The 8,321-nt window shown below is 48.5% G+C and overlaps 1 non-coding gene across 1 annotated transcript; it reads right to left on the bottom strand.

Moving 5' to 3' along the window:
• Nucleotides 1–8,249: 8,249 nt before the first annotated feature.
• Nucleotides 8,250–8,321, bottom strand: Trnat-cgu (transfer RNA threonine (anticodon CGU)). The gene has a single exon. It is a non-coding gene; the product is annotated as a tRNA-Thr (tRNA).

Raw genomic sequence — 8,321 nt, 5'->3', positions numbered from 1 at the left:
GGGAAACTAGTTCATGCGGACCCGCCCGACCGCTCGTTTCGTACTCGCGTCCGGTATTAGCCGGAAACTCGTTTCGCAATATCATCTGCACGCGTCAGCTCCCGGACCGAGCTGACGGATAGTTCGAGAAGGGGGAGGAGTCTATGCTGTCACGTGACTGCCGCAGCGGCGCGCCGCCGGTTGGTGTGGCCGCCCTGCCGCAGCTTCGTCTTGCCGCCGGCGGCGCGCCGCGCGCGTTTTGCCGCTAGTATGGCCACCATACCGCTAGTGTGTACGTGCCATTATCCTTCCGTTGCACGCCGCCGCGATTTTCGACCAGCCACCGCAAGCTAAGTAAGGCGAAGCGGACCAATCGGAGAAGCCGGCACCATCCTCTTCATGCGGTTATCTATTTTCACTGTGCTGGCTCGGCCCCATAGAAACCCTCTCCACTAGAGCGTGCTCCTCGCCTCTTGTCAGCCAATTAGATAAGAAAAACCGCTGAGTGTAGACAATGTTATTGGTTTTGAAAGCGAACAGAGGTGACCTCCTATAGACGAGGAGAGTGTTTGATTGGGTTGTTCAGACAACTCTGCGAGTCACCGCCCGATGCTTGCGTCGGTGGTTACGTAAATTTGACGTCAGGAGTTTGGAATCAAAACAGTTTGGAATCATCTTACGTTATAGCGCCCCAGAATTTTAGCAAAATGCCTATATTGTTCTTTACGTCCTTATCGTGCCTATTTATCACATAAGCACAACCTATGGGTCTAGAAAATCTTAGTGACACCTTTATCGTGCCTATAGATGCATATTTCAATGTTAGTACCTATATTGGATTTTCAGGGCCTAAAAATGCCTTTTTCCGTGTTTTGCCATATATAGCCTCATCTTGTTTATAATGCTATCACCCGCTGGGGAACTGGACCTAAAGCAGCCGATTATTAAACACTTTGCTGGTGTAAAGACTGTTATTAAAATCTTGGCAGCAGACGAGAGTATATATCGCTGTGAGGACTCAAACTGCTCTAAGCGACGATACTCGTGAAGGTGGCGTATACTTGTGCACGCTCACTTCAATTTTTAGCGGATATCATCGATAAACTTGAATACTCGGGCGTAACTGACCTGGAATGTGGGGTTCAATTTGGACGTTCAGGAAAGATTCGCCACCATCCGCAATTGACCTGCTGCAAAGAGTAAGTTCTAAACTTCAATCTGTCTTGGACAAAAATACCGGGCTTTCGCTACTGAAAGAGCTGTCAAAGGTACTGACCGGCGAAGTACGAGTTTGTGTCACTAAATTCGGTGAATGTTGAGCGTGTTCCTTTTCTGCATATACAAACTAATATACTCAGTAAAAAAAAATAATACACAAGATGAAACCCGAAAATTGTAAGATGGAGCTTCTTTGTCATTGCTTTCACGGCTTTTCCCGTGGTGTCCTCACATTAGATTTCAGATAAATCTTGTAACCTACACAACTTGCCTCATTTCGTTTTACCCAGAAAATAAAACGAATTTCACAGAACCGAGGTGTAGTGAGCTGTGTTCCGTAAAAAATTATAATTTATCCTGAGATACATAGCGGAGAGAGAGAGAGAGAGAGAAACGAGAAGGGAAAGGTAGAGAGGTTAACCAAGGACGTGCCCGATTGGCTACCCTACGCTTGGGGAGAGGGAAGGGGGAAGAATAGATAAGAAGCGAGAATATAAAAAATCATAAAGAGTCAGTCATTCACACAGTCAGTCGCAGAGGAAGGTCCACTGTCACAAGCTTTCATACAGTCCAGTGTCCTTCAAGAAGTGAAGAGCTTTTGTGGCCTTTCGCATGCAAGAATGCGTAGGCCATGGTCCCAGAATATTTTCCTCTGACAGCACTCTGCTATCTAACATGCTGAGTTGAGCTTGAAGAATCCGTCGTTGGGTGTCAAAAGCTGGGCACTGACACAGAAGGTGCTCTAGCGTCTCATCGCACCCGCACGAATTGCATGCCGCACTGTTAGCCATTCCTATTAGGAATGAATAGGAATTTGTAAACGCGACGCCCAACCACATGCGACACAGGAAAGTTGCTTCGCTACGGGATAGTCCAGGTGGCAGGCGAAGTCGCAATTTAGGGTCGAGAGAATGCAAGCGTGAGTTGCTGAAACCTGGCGAATTCCATCTTAGAAGTGTAATGTGGCGAGCAAGTGATTGAAGTTGCCGCGCAGCGTCCGTCCTTGAGAGTGGTACAGGCACTCGCTGATGTTTTTGATGAGCCGAGCGAGCAGCTTCATCGGCGCTGTCGTTGCCAACAATTCCGCAGTGGCTCGGCAACCACTGAAATACGATGTCCTGTCCTTTCTCAATCGCATGGTGATGAGCTTGTCTTATTTCGTACATTTGCTGTTCGTGTAACCCGTGACGTAGGGCAAACTGCAGAATTTGTAGGGCTGCTTTCGAATCGCAGGAAATGGCCCAACGATTTGGTGGTTGCTGGAGCACGTAATGGATTGCACCTTGAAGAGCCGCAAGTTCTGCTGCTGTCGACGTGGTGTTGTGAGAGTATTTAAATTGCAAAGAGACGGCGTCCGATGGAACAACCACTGCTCCGGTAGAGCTGTTGGAATTGGTGGAACCGTCCGTGTAAATATGTATTCGGTCAAGATAAGACTCGTGTAGGCAAAGCAGGGACAACTGCTTCAGGGCTAAGGGTGACAGGTCTGATTTCTTAGCAATCCCAGGAACTGAGAGTCACACGTGAATTTGCCGGAGACACCACAATGCCGATGTTGGGCGTTTTGCAGGCTTGAAGCCAGAAGGTATCGACTCGTGTTGCCTCGTCACAATACTACAGTATGTAGCCTGTGGTCATCACGCTGGCAAACCGGCTAAATGGTGGGATGGCAGTCGTGAAAGGTGTCGAATGTGCGCTCTTAGCGTCTCTGCGACGATATGAGTGGTGATCGGGTGCTCCTGTGCAATGACAATCGTCGCAGCTGTCGAAGAACATCTCGGGAGGCCAAGACATGTCCGAAGTGCTTGGGCTTGTACGCTCTGTAGTGCAAGGAGATTATTCTTGCATGTGTTCGACAAGACTGGAAGACTGTAGCGAAGAAATCCGAGAAATAGTGCCGTGTATAGCTGTAACATAGATCGCACGGATGGTCCCCACGATTTTCCAGCTATGAACTTAAACATATTCTCAATACAAATGAGTTTTTTCTTCATGTAGGAGACATGGGGACTCCAGGTGAGGTTTTGATCCACAATAACGCCTAAAAATCTGTGAGTTTTCTTATATGCAATTCAGTGGCCCTCGATGCACACCGGGTAGAAATACATCGGTTTTCGTGTAAATGCACATTTTTCCGTAGATATTGTCAGACCTTGTCGGCGAAGGTATGCCACTGTCAGGGTTGCTGCTTTCTGTATTCTAGCGCGCACTTGTGGCCCTGTCACGCCGGACGCCCAGATGCAAATATCATCTGCGTAGAGCGAGACATTTGCGGTCTGTGGTAGCGTTTCGGTAAGCCCCACTAGAACGAGGTTGAAGAGTCAGACTCAACACTCCGCCTTGTGGGACACCACGACTGGAAATATATCTATTTGTCGGGCCATCTTCTGTAAGAACAAACACCGATCTCCTTGAGAGATAGCTCCTAATCCATCTGAAAACGTGGCCTCCAAGTTCTGCAGCCTCAAGAGCTTCGAGAATGACTTCGTGGGTTACGTTGTCGTAAGCACTTTTTACGTCTAAGAAGGGTGCCACATAGAGACGCTTCATAGCTTTTTGTTGCTGCACGGAGGTCACAAGATCAATGACGTTGTCTATTGAAGACCGTCCACGTCGAAAACCAGCCATAGCATCAGGGTAGATGTTGTAGTATTCAAGGTACCATTCCAGGCGTGTCAGCAACATCCTCTCCATGACCTTACCCATGCAACTCGCAAGTGCAATCGGTCGGTACGATGTAAGGTTCAGCGGAGACTTTCCAGGCTTCAGTAGAGGCACCAGTCGGCTGCACTTCCACTCGTCGGGGACTATGCCGTCATGCCAAGATTTATTGAAGATATCCAGCAAACAGCATTACGCTGTTGAACCCAAGTGTCTTAAGGAAGCGTAGGTCACCCCATCGGGACCGGGTGATGACGACCACCTGCACATAGCCAAAGCAGCTTGCAATTCTTTCATAGTAAAAGGCACTTCCATACTTTCATCTCTCGCGGCAGGGACGTCATGTAGCGAAAGGTCCATCATTAGAACGATGTCACCAGTAACCTTTGCACAAAAATCACCAGCGACTTCAAGTTCTGGTCGACTTTGATGTAGAGCGAGTGCTGTGAAGGGACGACGTTGTTGTGGAAGTGATCGAAGACCCTGAAGAGTTCTCCACACTGGGGATAGCGGCTTGCGAGGATCCAGGGAATCGCAAAAGCTCTTCCATCGTCGGTCCTGAAGTTTGTTCATCTCACGCTGAATTTTCTTCTCAATGCGTCGGGCTTCCCTCAAGTCATAAATGGACTTAGTACGCCTATATCGTCTCTCGGCCCGCCGGCGGATCGCACGAAGCCTCTCCAGTTCTTGGTCGAAATCTGTGCGTCTTGTCGATGGTGTATACGTCCGCGTAGAAGCCAGCAGCGCTTGTATGATAATGTCTTCAAGGGGCTCGGGATGTTCATGTCGGAACTTGTTATCGATCGAAAGTCGGTACGCTTGCCAGTCAGTCTACCTTGACAGCATAGGCGAAATAGAACTGTCAAAGCCTCTGACATTAATGTAAGTAGGCATATGGTCGCTGCCATGAGTTTCAATGTCTGTGAACCATTGAACTTTAAAATGTAAACTATGAGACACTGATGGCAAGTCCAAACAGCTACTGTAAGTCGCTCCTCGGAGATAAGTCGGGCTGCCATCGTTCAAAACTCTCAGTCCGTGCTCGGCAGCGAGATCAACTAGAATCGTGCCTCGTTGATTAGTCCTGAAGCTTCCCCAAAGTGTATGATGGGCGTTAAAGTCACCCATGATTATCCAAGGACCTGGAGTTTTCGTGAATATGTCATTTAGTCTCTGTCGATCAAATCGACGTGATGGTGATAGGTAGGCGCCTATTAGTGTGAATGAAACCTTCTTCTTCTTGACACGGAGACATACGTAATGATTGTCGTCGTGAGGCTGCACTTTTTGCTGAACATATGTGAGCTCCTTGCGAATATACACAACAACTTGACTTCGTTCAACGCATGATGAAGAAACAAATGACTCGTAATCCGACAGTCGAATTGTTTTTTGAAAAATGAGGTTCACAAATGATGATAATCGGGAACTTCGTCTCAAAAACATAGTGCCCAAATTCTGTCATCCGTGACTGCAGACCTCTGGCATTCCATTGAAGTATGGAAGCGCACTTGACTTGTTCCTGGAAAGGTCGCAGTGGTTGTGGATGGCCAGCCATCTTGTTACTGTAGACCCGCAAGTACTGGTTCAAGGGAGTCCAGGACTTGCAGTGCGCATTTAGCGGATGGTGTTTGCATGGTATTCAGAAGGGAGCGGATAACACTCACCAGGGACCTCAGAACAGCAACGACCTGGACATCTTGGGCAGCTTGATTATCTGCTGCCGAATTAGCGCTCGGCGGTAGTCGATGCTGTCGATCCTCTGAGAAGTGTACCTGGGGTAGCGCAGGCCAAGCAGCTTCAGATTTTTGCTGAGCTTCGGTATTCGTCTGACCATGTAGGTGTAGGGTGCTTGGCGGTGGCGGCGGTGGCGGAGGCGTGAAGGAGCGCTCTGGGGGCAAAACAGTACTTTTTTCTTTCTTGGAAGTGCGCCGTCGACGGGAACGTCGTCTTTTAACAGTCGTTATCGCTTCCTTTCGTGACGAGCCGTCCTTCACCATTTGCCTCAAGATTATCTTCTCCTTCTTGATTAGTGGACAGTCGTTTGATGAGGCATCATGATCTCCATTGCATCATGATCTCCATTGCATCATGATCTCCATTGCATAGCGGAAGTTATTATTAATTGAGCCTTTGGGACAGTTTTTGGCGCCTATATATGTGTTCAATGACAGCTTTATTGCCTGTTATAGCCGCCTAAAACAGCAAGTTTTCGTCCCTAAACATCCGGTCTCTAGTTAACACACTCCTAAGCCTAAAGATGTTCAAATATGTCGAAGTAAAACTGCCCCACTTCCAGAAGCGAGCGTCTGAGACGGTGGACAGAAGAAATCAAGATTGACATGCGATTTGCCGCACCGTACCAGAAGCAATTAAATGAACTCGCTTATATAGCTATATGTGACATTAAGCATGTGTCCAGGGAAAACACGGGGAATGCGGGAGATGGAAATTCAAGACGTTGAGCAACACGAGAACAAGGTGAGAGCAGGAGCCAACGTTTCGACAAGTGGACTTGTCTTCTTCAAGGCGACATATGCTCTCTTCGGCACAGTATACGTATAGGTAGGGTTCTTCTAAAGGGGAGAGAAGGTAAGGCATGTATGTTTGTCACATTTTACCCCAAGCTTCTGGGCGTCTAGATGTGTGCGCTAGACGCTTCGGTTAATCACGTTCAGTGACACCGCCTTACCACCGCCTTTTATACCGTCAGGCTGTTGCCCGACGTTGACCTCGCTAGGCTCCAGGCATCGGAGCGCAAGCTCTCAGCTGCGTGCAGATCGCCGTCTTAGCCATCTGATAAATTTGTTTCGCTGTCTTTTTATTCCGATAGTAATTAGAGGGACGAGGAGGAGCCTTTGCGCCGTCGCCGTTGGCGTTGTGGTGCTGTCACGGTATCGACGCATGTGCTTTGCCCGCGCATGGATGGAGAGTTAGAAGGTCTCCAGAGACGCTCGGTGCATTTCGCTGCAAAAGCAACGAAGCCAAGTGGACGCACCATCCCGCTGCGCTCAGTCTGCTCAGCCGGAGCCGAAACAGCGTTCTGGCTTTCGCTGATAGCGTGAGCGTTGCGCGCGCACGTGACCATATCTACTGAGCAGATGCACGCATTTTCTACATCGCGGTGCATGCACTGGTCTGAGCAGAACGGACCGTTAAGGGCCAAGGTCCTCTCTTTTGGTGCTAGAAGATTTTTTTTTAAAGCGAAGCTTTATATGCCTACGCGAAATCGTATATGACTAGGCGAAATCGCCTGTGTGCAGAAAACTATCAGCAGCAGCACTGGCTCGAGCGTCGTCGTCTTCTTCTGCAGCTGGCTCGTTGGCACCCCTCGGGTTGCGCTCGTGCTCGTGCTCGGCACGCCCTCGTGCCACTGCTCCCGCGTTCGTCGTCTTCTTCCACAGCTGGCTGCCTTGCCGCTCATCATTCCAGCGTAGAATTTCACTTCTTTTCTGTCATCGTAATGGGAAGGCCGCGTTTACGGGGGTATGAGCCATTCATTGTCTTATCGTGACGGACAGATTTAATTTTGAAGCAGTTTAATTTCGAAGAATCGCAACGGCAATGGCAGACTGCGGGCATACCGTCAGTGACGTCGTTCTCTCCGTCGCAGCCGAACGTGTGTGTAACCTGATAATTGAGAAATACTTTAATGAACCCTCGGGATTAACCCAGTGATAAACACCGTGGCCGCACGTTTCAGTTTCGCTGTTTAACCATCTTCACGGAGTGGAAGAGCCAACGAATTTTTTTTCTTCGGTCTCATCTCGCGCATCATCGAGGTGCGACGCCTGCAACGCCACTGGCGGTGCTGCCCAACATGCCAGTTTTCTGAGACGCCTTCAGCACAGCGCTAAACCTTGATCTCGCTTTCAATGCCTTGCCATAGAGCGAAACTGCCAAATTTGTTCGGTGAGAACCGAATTCACGAAAAAACATTTCACCATACTTTTCTTAGTTTTTTGGTTGTTTGTGTGTTTGTTTGGTTGAACCGAAAACGCTTAACCCTATAGCTGTAATAAACGACGTACAGCGCGAAAGAACAAGGACTGATGGATAAACAGGACGCTTCAGTTTCCTTGCTCACTCCAGTATCCGCTTTCATCGCGCGGCACATTCTATGCGAACTAGAAAACAAAAATTGCTCAATAAATTCACGTTTATGTGGCTAGAAGAGAAACTTGGGCGAGTTGGTGGGAATTCATGTTTAGGAAAAAAAAACAGCGCTGGGTAGACAAGGACACAAAGAAGAACACGACACTGGCGCTGACGTGCCAGCGCTAGTGCATGTCGTGTTCTTATGTCCTCGTCTACCCAGCGCCGTTTTTTTTTTTTTTTTTTTTTGCTAAATTATGTGGCGCTGAAATTCTTAAAAATCAGGAAAAAAAAACTGCCGCCAGTGAGGTTTGAACTCACGACCCCTGGTTTACGAGACCAGTGCTCTACCACTGAGCTATAGCGGC

The sequence above is a fragment of the Dermacentor silvarum genome, chromosome 1, assembly GCF_013339745.2.
Source record: "Dermacentor silvarum isolate Dsil-2018 chromosome 1, BIME_Dsil_1.4, whole genome shotgun sequence".
Lineage (NCBI taxonomy): Eukaryota > Metazoa > Arthropoda > Arachnida > Ixodida > Ixodidae > Dermacentor > Dermacentor silvarum.
The sequence above is the reverse complement of the archived record's forward strand: the minus strand, read 5'-3'. Positions and strand labels throughout refer to the sequence as shown.